The following is a 12,394-nucleotide window of genomic DNA, read 5'->3' on the forward strand; positions in this document are numbered from 1 at the left end:
GATTAGAATAGATAGATGCCTGATGACACGCACCAATTCAATGGCCCAGATAGTCTCTTTCCACGTGATAAAAACTCGAAGACAGGGAGAAACTGACCTGTCATCAAAAGGATCAAAAACGGAAAGGCAAAAACTGTCGTTGAGAAATGATGCAAGCACCTCCAATGTATTCTCTGGTTCTCTGGTGGTTCGGATTTGGTGCTTTTGGAACCACGACCCTGGTTTGAACTGTTGAGTGGAAGATCCTCCCTCCTAGCTTTTATTGATGACAGCTTTGCTGACTAATTGTAATTTTATTCATTGACTGGCACCACTGGCTCAGCAGCATTAATTCAATCAACCACATTGCTGTGTGTCTGGAGTCACATGTAAGCCAGACCAGGTAAGGGTGGTATTTTCCTTCCCAAAAGGACATTAGTGACCCAGATGGGTTCTTCCAACAATCGATTGCATGGATTGTATCACCTCCCCTATGAGGAGAAGGAAAGGGGCTGTGAGGTAACTAACTGTGTCCCAAACGATATTCAAGCTAACATGAAACAAAGAACTGCAGATGCTGGGAATTGACAGAAACGGGAATTGACAGAGAAACCCAGCAGGCCTGGCAGCATCTGTGGAGAGACACAGGGTTAACGTTTCAGATCCATTGAATGTCCATCAGAACCAAGTCAGTTATGCCCTTCCATATTATAATGCAGGGAAATTACCAGTTTTATCTGTCGAATCAGTATATTTATCAAAATATCGCATTAGTTTCCCGTCGTCAACTTTACAACTTTAACCCGTTGTTATGCTGCTTCCTTCACCCTCAGGTGGTGAAAGGCTCTGCTTAAATGGTTCTTTTTGCCTTTTCCTTTCAGTTAGTTAGCAGCGGTGTCGAATGGAGAATTGGCCCTTTTAGGCTCTACCTCAATATGCGTCTCTATTTGTCTCTCTTTGTGTCTGGGTATTCACCTCACCCCCTTTTATTTTCTCCTACTCTCTGTCCGTCTATATCCCTCATTTCCCATTGCTGCTCTTTGAAAAGTCTGAAAATCGGGGAGTGTTTGAGAGTGGAGCTGCTGAGAGGCTTCCTCACCACAAGCACCACTCCCACCCCGAGTGTAAAGCCTGGAACTGGGCTCACATTCTCCAAATAGTGTTTCGGTCACTTAGGGACTGAGGCAAGGAGACATTTATTCCCTCAAAACATGATGGGTGTTTAGACTTCTAAATAGAATTCCTAATCCACCATAAAGAAACAAAATGCCACAATTATACGATTACGGTGATGTTTTGTTTTTACTGTGGGTGTAAAATGAGTGAATGGTGACAGCAGAGAGTGAGAGTGATCAGTTCATGGTGTCCGTCTCACTGCCACAATATTCCACAGTAAGTCTGCAGATTATTCTGCCTTACCTTGTTATTCTTACCAAACCTCAGGATGAATTATTTGTTAGCAGGAAACCATTCCCTGGTGGGGAGAAAACAGGCGACAGGAATACCAGCACCAAATGATAACTGTCTGCATTCAAGCCGAGGAACCATGCTCAGTTCTCTCCACCAAAAGGCAACTAACAGCCCAGTGGTATTATCGCTGGACTATTTATTCAGAAAGCCACGTAGTGTCTGGAGACCTAGGTACAAATATCACCCTCAGAACAGGAGGGCATTTGAATTAATCAAATATCAGGAATTAAAAATATAATGATGATCATAAATCCATCGTCAGGGGAACCAAAACCCATTTGGTTCCCTTATATCCTTTTGGCATCTTTTATCCTTACCTGATCGTGCCTACATCTGACTCCAGACCCACAGAAGTCATGGTGGCTAATTAGCAATGGCTGATTGGCTAAATGCCTAAGCCTGTGCCACCCTTATTCCATGAACAAATAAAGGGGCAAAAATAACTTTACGGTTGAGATTAATAGTATGGCATTTCAGAGAAGTTGAAACGAGGAATCTTCAATGGAAAGCTCAGGCACCGCTGGGATTTTAACTCAAGTTCGCCTGTTTACTACACACTTTTTTACCCAACGATTAGGGCATTTCCTTACCCACGCTTTCACAGTAACTTGGGGAACTTTCCTGTATCAGTGTTACTCAGTGAGAATTTCAATCTAACCCCACTTTTCAAACATGGACCGTTCACAGCTGAATATTATCCTGTGAAAATACACGGAAAGAAACAATCTCCTCCTGCTTTGGTTTAAAACTGACATTTTCACCTGTTTAAGCTGACTGGATAAAGAGCATGGGCTCATCTTCTCGGGGCCCTTTAACAACAGTAACACACACTGAGGGAACCTAACAAGAGGAAGAGGTACATTTTGGTTAATTGAGCAGCTGTCAAGCCTGACCCATTGGAACCAACATTGAGCCTTGTACCAATAGCTCCACACTCACTTCCTGCCTCATGCCCCCGCACCCCCAGCCATCACTGCCTTTCACTTTTGCTTTACTCCTACACTTTGCTTCTGAACGTGTTCCTGACCGAATATAGGTGCTCAGTTAGAAACTCCAATTGGAACACGGATGCCTGGGATAGGACTTCATTCAGTGGGATTGGATTTATTGCCCATTCCCAATTATCCCACAGATGGAGGTGACGAGTTACTTTCTTGAATACTCAAACTCCTTGGCATGTAGGTACAGCTTTGATTCCATGAGGAAGGGAGTTCCAGGATTTAGAAGCAGTGACACTGAAGGAACAGCGGCATAGTTCAAACTCAGGATGGTGAGAAACTTGGAGGGGAGTTTGTGGTGGTCGTATTCCCGTGCATCTGCTGCCATTATCCTTCAACGTGAGGGCAAACTCTCATTGGATTGACTCTGGGAGTTTCAGGGCGTGTGTTCTCTGCATAGCCAGAAATTCATTTTTATTCCTAGAGTTAACAGGAAGAGATATAAATCGTCATTTCCCGACTGGGAATTGTAGCCACGCCTGAGTGATGCAAACACTGAATGCCAACCAGTTTACTGACACTAATCGGTGCGACCTGACTTGTACACACTCCCACACCTGTTCCTACACCAGTAGCACCTTCACCAGTGAAGTTTCTCTCTCCAAGTTTCGAAATGATTCATATTATCGCCCTGGGTTTCAAAGTGGAGAACGCGGGGCTATGATAATCTGATGTTGTTCAGGAGATGTATTGCGGAAAAGTTGCTGTTAACAGGAGATAGCATGAACTGCAGATCCTTTATTCGTACACAGGATGAGGGCAATGTTTGGCGAAACCAGCAATTTTCACCCATTGCAAATTGCCAGAGAGGGCAGTAAAGAGTCAACCACATTGCTGTGGGTCTGGAGTCACATATAAGCCATGGATGGCTGTTTGCTTCTCTCAAAAATATTAGTAAACCAGGTAGGTTTTTCCCCACAATCGACTTGACTCCTGAAATGACTAAATGCCTGTCTGTCTCAGCCTTGAATATACCTAGCATTGACAGCCTCTGTTTTCAAGAAATCCACAGATTTGCTTCTGCCTGAGCGTGAGAACATCCACCTTATCTCTGATTTAAACGGGCAACTCGTTTCCCTGAGATAACACACCCGGTATAAATCAGAGCACAACAAGCCTCCAAAGTTTGGTGTGAACTCACCGACATCTCCAGTGTCAACTGTAAGTGCTGAAAACATTTTGTTTTGAGACCTCTAGTTAAAGCAACTGTCCTGCTTTGCACGTTAGATTTGCCAAAGAGGAATCTTATCCAAATATACGGCATTGGCTATGATTTAGGTCGTGAAAGGTACGATAAAAATACAAGGACATAATTCTTTCTCGACCCGCCACTCTGATAATTAAACTTTCTGCTCATGGAAGTTAATCCTTTCCATTCACACTCTCTTACAATGTGTTTAGTTTAATTCACTCCCCCAACAGCCTGTTCTGTTCTGATCAAGTGCAGGGTGATGTTAAATATTCGGGTAGTAGCACAGACATCTCAAATCGAGTACTCGCCATTCCCGTCAGAACATTCCATAAGGCATGTTAAAGGTTGCGGTGTTGCCTGTAGTTGTGGTTGATTTGTAAAAGCAATAGATTTGAAATTCATTGGGGTTTCCCCGTGTAGTTTTGAATTCTGCCAAGTGCATTTCTGCAACTCATTTTAAATGACTTCTTGATGCCAACAAACTCACGTTTTCTCAGGTCTGCCAGTGTATTGACGTTCAGGAAAGACGTATTCTGAACAAGAATCTAACTGTACTCAAAACCTTAGCTCTGTTTCTCTTCCCACCGATACAGCTGGGCTTGTTGAGTTTCTGCAGTATTCTGTGCGATTATTCTGAATAACTGCTATTTTTCATGAAATATCTTCAATCCCAGTCCTCTGGCAACTAAATCTTGTCATTGGTACAGTTTATCCCGATGATCAACCGGCCCATCCCCACACCCACCCAACCACCTCATTACATACAGCCCCAAAAATCTCCTGTTTTGCTCCAAAGAGAACATTCTCGGCCTTGGGATTCTGTCCCCCAAACGGGAATTCCTCATCTCTGAGCATGGTGCAAGAGATTTTGGGAAAATATTGTCAGCTGGCGGGGATAAGTTATTCAGGAAGCAAAACCTGGTTTCAGCGGCAGCAGCGTGAGCCAGAGCACCGACGGGAAGGTAAGCTCGTTTTTTTGGTGGCCGTGCTATAAAAACGCACCTCATGCAGCAGCCACCCTCTTGTTTTCAGCAGCAGCAGCACGAGCCAGAGCGCACACAGGAAGGTCAGTGAGGTCATATATTTGGGCGGTTGCTTTCCCCAAAACACTACTTCAGTGGTGTCTCCCACCCATCCTCCGCCTCGCATCAAAAAAAGGATCTGAGCACTGATCTGGTAGGATTGCTTCTTTTTTTTTGCAATCATCTGTGTGTGAATTTGGAACCGAGGAACGGGTGCCAGGGCAGTTGCATGTTCCTCCTGTAAGATAGGAGAGGTAAGAGTCACTACTAGTGACCCCACTGACTTCATCTGCAGGCAGTGCATCCAACTCCCGGTCCTCAGGAACTGCATTAGGAAACTGGAGCTGGAGCTGGATGAACTTCGAAGCGTTTGGGAGGCTGAAGGGGTAAGTGAGAGTTACAGGGAGGTAGTTACACCGCAGGTACAGGACAAAGGTAGATGGATTACAGTCAGGGGACAGAAAGGGAACAGGCAGACAGTGCAGGGATCCACCGTGGCCATCCCCCTCAATAACAAGTATACTGTTTTGGATACTGTTGGGGGGATGACTGACCAGGAGTAAGTCATAGGGTACAGGTCTCGGGCGCAGAGTCTGCCCCTGGTGCTCAGAACGGAAGGAGGGAGAAGGGGAGAGCATTAGTCATTGGGGACTCCATAGTTAGGGGGGAAGATAGGAGATTCTCGTGAAGAGAGAGACTCGCGGTTGGTGTGTTGCCTCCCAGGTACCAGGGCCCATGATGTCTTGGGTTCTATTTTCGGGATCCTAAAGTGGTGGGGGGAGAAGCCCCAAGTCGTGGTCCACATAGGTACCTATGACATGGGTAGGAAAAGAGACGGGGATGTGAGGCAGAAATTAAGGGAGTTAGAGTGGAAACTTAGAGCTAGAACAAACAGAGCCGTTATCTCTGAGTTGATATCCATGCCACATGCTAGCGAGGTGAGGAATAGGGAGCAAGAGCAGTTGAACCCTTGGCTGCAGGAATGGTGCAGGAGGAAGGGATTAAGATACCCGGATTATTGGGGCTCATTCTGGGGTAGGCAGTGCCGCTATAAACAGGATGGTCTACACCTGAACCAGAGGGGTACCAATGTCCTGGGGAGGAAATTTACTATTGCTCTTCAGGAGGGTTTAAACTAATTCAGCAGGGGGATGGGAACATGAATTGTAGACACAGTGTACAGGAGGTTGGGAGTAGCGAAGTCATAAATAAGGTTTCAAGGTCACTGGAGTGTGCTGTCAGGCAGAAAGGTGGCTTGAAGTGTGTCTACTTCAACGCCAGGAGCACCCGGAATAAGGTGGGTGAACTTGCAACATGGGTTGGTACCTGGAACTTTGATATTGTGGCCATTTTGGAGACTTGGATCGAACAAGGACGGGAATGGTTGTTGCAGGTCCGGGGTTTAGATGTTTCACTAAGATCAGGGAAGGTGGGAAATGAGGGGGAGGTGTGGTATTGTTAGTCAAGAGCAGTATTACGGTGGCAGGAAGGACGTTTGGTGAGGACTCATCTACTGAGGTAGTATGGGCTGAGGTTAGAAACAGGGAAGGAGCGGTCACCCTGTTCGGAGTTTTCTATAGGCTTCAGAAGTTCCAGAGATGTAGAGGAAAGGATTGCCAAGATAATTCTGGATTGGAGCGAAGGTAACAGGTTAGTTGATAGGGGGGCTTTAACTTTCCAAATATTTACTGGAAACACAACAGGTAAAACACTTCAGGTGGGTCAGTTGTTATCCAATGTGTGCAGGACGGATACGCCAACAAGAGGTGAGGCCACTTCGGATTTGGTTCTGGTTAATGAACCAGGCCAGGTGGTAGATTTGGAGGTGGATGTGTACTTTGGTAATAGTGACCACAGTTTGGTTATTTTTACTTTAGCGATGGAAAGGAACAGGTATATACCGCAGGGCAAGAGTTATAGCTGGGGAAAGGGAATTATGAGGTGATGAGGCAAGATTTAGGATGCATAGGATGGAGAAGGAAACCGCAGAGGTTGGGCACAATTGAAATGTGGAGCTTGTTCAAGGAACAGCTACTGTGTGTCCTTAATCAACATGAACCTTTCATGCAGAGAAGTTGAATCTCTTGTCAAGTGGAAGAGGGAGGTTTATGTAAAGGTGAGGCATGAAGTCTCAGTTAGGGCACTTGAGAATTACAAGTTCGCCAGGAAGGGCCTGAAGAGAGAGCTCAGAAGAGCCAGGAGGGGACATGTGAAGTCTTTGGCAGTTAGGATCAAGGAAGTCTCTAAAGCTTTCTATAGGTGTTTCAGGAATAAAAGAATGACTAGAGTAAGATTAGGGCCAGTCAAGGACAGCAGTGGGAAGGTTGTGCGTAGAGTGCAAAGAGAAAGGAGAGGGGCTAAATAAATACTTTTCATCAGTATTCACACAGGAAAAGGACAATGTTGTTGGGGGAATACTGAGATACAGGCTAAGAGACGAGACAGCACTTAGGTTCACAAGGAGGAGATGTCAGCAACCCTGGAAAGTGTGAAAATAGATAAGTCCCCTGGGACCGATGGGATGTATTCTAGGATTCTCTGGGAAGCTAGGGAGGAGATTGCAGAGCCTTTGGCTTTGATTTTTGTGTCGTAATTATCTTCAGAAATAGTGCCAGAAGATTGGAGGATAGCAAATGTTGTTCAAGAAGGGAAGTAGAGACAACCCTGGTAATTATAGACCAGTGAGCCTTACTTTGGTTGTGGGTAAAGTGTTGGAAAGGATTACAAGAGATAGGATTTATAATAATCCAGAAAGGAATAATTTGATTAGGGGTAGTCAACACGGTTGTGTGAAGGGTAGGTCGTGCCTCAAAACCTTATTGAGTTCCTTGAGAAAGTGACCGAACAGGTGGATGAGGATAAAGCAGTTGATACGGCGTATATGGATTTCAGTGAGGCTTTTGATCAGGTTCCTCACAGTAGGCTATTGCAGAAAATACTGAGGCATGGGATTGAGGGTGATTTACCAGTTTGGATCATAAATTGGATAGCTTTAAGAAGACAGAGGGTGGTGGTTGATGGGAAATGTACATCCTGGAGTTTAGCTAATAGTGGTGTGCTGTGAGCAGCTGTTTTAGGGCCAATGCTGTTTGTCGCTTTTATAAATGAACTTGATGAGGGCATAGACAGATGGGGTAAATTTGCGGTTAACACTAAAGTTGGTGGAGTTATGGATAGTGCAGAAGGATGTTGCAGGTTACAGAGGGACATAGGTAAGCAGCAGAGATAGGCTGAGAGGTGGCAAATCGAGTTTAATGCAGATAAGTGTGACATGATTCACTTTGGAAGGAGTAACAGGAACACAGAGTACTTGCCTAATGGTAAGATTCTTGGTAGTGTGAATGAGCTGAGAGATCGCGGTGTCCATGTGCCCAGATCCCAGGAAGTTGCCACCCAGGTTGATAGGGGAGTGAAGTACAGGGTGTTAGGTTTGATTGTTAGTAGATTGAGTTTTGGAGCCATGAGGTCATGCTGCAGCTGTACAAAACTCTGGTGCAGCCGCACTTGAAGTATTGCACACAATTCTGGTCGCCACATTATAGGAAGGATGTGGAAGCATTGGAAAGTGTGCAGAGGTGTTTTAGCGGGGTGTTGCCTGGTATGGAGGGGAGGCATAACGACAAAAGACTGAGGGACTTGAAGCTGTTTGCATGCTAGAAAAGAAGGTTAAGAGGTGACCTAATAGAGATATACAAGATAATCAGGGGATTAGATAGGGTGGACAGTGAGAGCCTTTATCCTCGCATGGAGATGGTTAGCACGAGGGGACATAGTTTTAAACTGAGGGGTGATAGATATGTGACAGATGTCAGAGGTAGGTTCTTTACTCAGGGAGTAGGAAGGATGTGGAACGTCCGGCCTGCGAAAGCAGTAGACTCACCAAGTCTAAGGACATTTAAATGGTAATTGGATAAACATATGGATAATAATGCAGTAGAACAGGTTAGATGGGCTTCAGTTTGGTTTTACAGGTCGGCGCAACATCGAGGGCCAAAGGGCCTGTACTGCACTGTAGTGTTCTATGATCTATGTTCTAGAGCAGCAGGTTAAATGGGATCTTCTCTGCATGGTGTTCTGAAGCGAGCAAGATGCTGTAATTTTCATTTTTGGGAACCAGAAACAGAATGTAATATAGCAAAATTCCCAAATGACATTTAAAGAGTTGGTTATGCAGGCTGTGATGGGGAGACAAAGAGTTTCCAGATGAATATTAAGTAAAAAGAAAGAAAAGAACTGTGGATGCTGTAAATCAGGAGGCAAAACAAAGTTGCTGGAAAAACTCAGCGGACCTGGCAGTACCTATGGTGGAGCAAACAGAGTTAACCTTTCGGTTCCGGTGACTCTTCCTCAGAATGGTTTGGAGGAAGGGTCAGCAGACACAAAATGTTAACTGTGTTTTCTCTTCCATTGATGCTGCCAGATCTGCAGAGCTTTTCCAGCAGCTTTGTTTTTGTTTCAGATGAATATTGAGAGTTTAGGAGAATGGGCCAGAATTTGGCAGATGGAGGTTTATGTGGATAAGTGCAAGGTGTTCTATTTTGGACAGAAAATTAAAGGATAAATTCTTCGTTAAGTGGAAGCAGATTCAAAGTGTGTGAATGATGAAGAATTTAGGTTTCTCTGTGTATGAATGTCAAAGGAGGTGTGCAGGTGCAGTATACAATAAGAAAGTCAAATGAATCCCTTGCATTTATTGCCAAAGAACTGCATTATAAAACGAAAAAGGGTTGTTATAATCAGGCTTTGTCGAGGCCACGCCTGGAGTATTGTGTCCTGTTTTGGTCTCCTTACTTATGAAGGATGTGGTTGGCACTGGGGTCAGTTCAGAAGAGGTTTAGCACTTTGATTCCAGGGATGAAAGGGTTGTCATATGCGGAGAGGTTGAATAGCTTGGGCTTATACATCGATGGAGTACAAAAGAATAAGGGAGGATCTGATTAAGGCACATGAAATGCTGAAGGATGTTGATAATGTGGAGATTGGCAACATGTCCTCTTATGGGACCAACTTGCCTTGAACAAGTTGTCAGAGATACAGAATGACATAAAATTGACATAAGATGAAACTACTTCTCTCAGAGTGTTGTGAATGTGGAACTTACTGCCCCAGAGTGTAGTGGAGGCAAAGTCAATCAACAGTTTCAACAAACAAAGAAATGGGTTTCTAATGAAAAGTGGGACAAAGGGCTGTGGGGATGAGGCAGGAAGGTTGAACTGAGGCAGGATAAGATTAGCTTTGATCATATTAAGAATCACAGTGGATTCCAAGGGTTGAATTGCTACTTCTGCTCTTTATTCCTGTGTTCCAATGTTGTTCCATCTGAAGTCGTTTGGCATTCAGACTTCAGTGAAGGTTGGGGTGGCGGGAGTCGAGGGGTTCAGTTAATGCAGGCTTGTTGGTGTGTGTGGAGCAAGACAGTAATGTGGATACAAAAACGGAATCAGGTCTTGCTGATTGCCAGAGCAGGCCTGTGAACCAGGCGGCCTATTCTTGTTCCTAATTCCTGTTGTCTAATTGCCTTGAGTAAACAAAATCCAAATGTCACAGTCAGACAGAAAGTCCTTAATTAATATGTCAATGTCATAACAAAAAGGCAAATGACCATTTACATCAGAAGTAAAGGGGGGGGTCCATTGTTTTGAGTTTTAAAAATTATTTTCTGCACTGCAGAGGGGGAATTGGGTGATGGGACTGCACAACATGTCAGCATTGTCACAAATTGGCAGTTTGAATATGGAGTAAAAGTATTATATTGTCAATTCCAAAGGAGCTTTGTTTTATTTTTGTTCATTCAAAGGATGACAGTGTTACTTGTTAGGCCATGATTTATTGCGCATTCCTAATTGCTCAGAGGGCAGTTGAGAGTCGGTCTGGAGTCACACGTAGGCAGAACAAGTAAGAATGGCAGTTACTTACCCAAAAGGGGATTCGTGAAAAAATGGGCTTTCCCAGCAATCGGTAATGGATTTGTGGTCATCATTAGACTCTTAATTCCAGATATTTGTTGTAATCAAATTCAATCACCTGCCGTAGTGGGATTCTTACATGGCTCTCCAGAACATTACCGAGATCCCTGAACTAACAATCCAGTGATAATACCAAGAGGCCATTGTCACCCCCGAAAGCAGGCAATTTATATGTTCTGATTGTATTATGGAAGAATGTAAACATTGAAAACCTTAGAAGGGGGAAATACTAAGAGCACGAGTCTAAAAAGAGACGTTGCTGTGTCGTGAACAAAAAAGAACTATTGGTCTCCCAGGGCAGAAATGGCTAGCACGAGGGGTCATAGTTTTAAGCTGGTTGGTGGAAAGTATAGAGGGGATGTCAGAGGCAGGTTCTTTACGCAGAGAGTTGTGAGAGCATGGAATGCGTTGCCAGCAGCAGTTGTGGAAGCAAGGTCATTGGGGTCATTTAAGAGACTGCTGGACATGCATATGGTCACAGAAATTTGAGGGTGCATCCATGAGGATCAATGGTCGGCACAACATTGTGGGCTGAAGGGCCTGTTCTGTGCTGTACTGTTCTATGTTCTATGTTCTATGTGTATGAAGCACAGTAGGGAAAATGTGTCTGTGTTCAAACATGTTGAAGGTTTGAATGGAAAACCTGTGTATTATTTCAAATGAGAGGTTGCAAACATGAGGTAGCGAGGAACCAGAAACCTGTGTTAGAAAATAAAACTTTCCTTGTACATCAGGTTTTTAGGGAGGCAATGCAAATGCTGAAACATTCCAAAACAGAATGCTTTCAGAAATAGTCTCAGAGATAATGGGAACTGCAGATGCTGGAGAACTCCAAGATAATAAAATGTGAGGCTGGATGAACACAGCAGGCCAAGCAGCATCTCAGGAGCACAAAAGCTCACGTTTCGGGCCTAGACCCTTCATCCCAAAACGTGAGCTTTTGTGCTCCTGAGATGCTGCTTGGCCTGCTGTGTTCATCCAGCCTCACATTTTATTATGCTTTCAGAAATAGGGCAGTTTTTGGACAGTTTTCCAGAGTAATGGTGAGACTGCATTGAGACAGCTGTGGATGTGATGAAATCGGAAGCCACACAGAGATAATTGATTGAACTGATTCCTGAGAGAAGTATTTGTCTTCGGAGGAAATCATGACCAGACTGGCTCCGGATTTATTGGACTTTAGACAAATGACACATGGTCTTGTTTAATCCCAAAATATTCTGAGCAGTCTTTTCAAGTTGAATGCTGAAACAATATTTCAATATGTGCAAGAGATTACTACCAGTGGATGGACTGTAAAACTGGAGAATATCTCAAACAATGGTGACTTATTTTCTTTACTGTTTCAAAGGATTGTGTGTTTACAGAAGTCTTTCCAGAGGGAGATGGAAAACGTTGAATATTCTTAAGGGAGAGGCAGACAGATTCTTGACTAAGAATGACACACTAATGTTATAAGGGGTGGACAGGAATGTTTATTTGAGGCCACAACCAGATCATTCAAGAGCACATCACACGGAGGATTTGGTTTGACTTTTTTAATCACTTACTCCTGCTCGAAGTTTCTACATTTCTCTTGTCTTTAGATACCGGAAAATGGTGAGAAAATTCACATGGCCACGAAGCCTCTTTCTTTCAGAATGATGGGTACAACTTCCAAATACAATTTTTAAATGACAGTATGAAAATACTCAGGAAAGTTTCATGGTTTTGCAGAAAGGCCAGAGATATAGAACAAAGTTAAAATCTCATTAAAACTACATTAGT

The sequence above is a fragment of the Stegostoma tigrinum genome, chromosome 11 (genome assembly GCF_030684315.1).
Source record: "Stegostoma tigrinum isolate sSteTig4 chromosome 11, sSteTig4.hap1, whole genome shotgun sequence".
Taxonomy (NCBI): domain Eukaryota; kingdom Metazoa; phylum Chordata; class Chondrichthyes; order Orectolobiformes; family Stegostomatidae; genus Stegostoma; species Stegostoma tigrinum.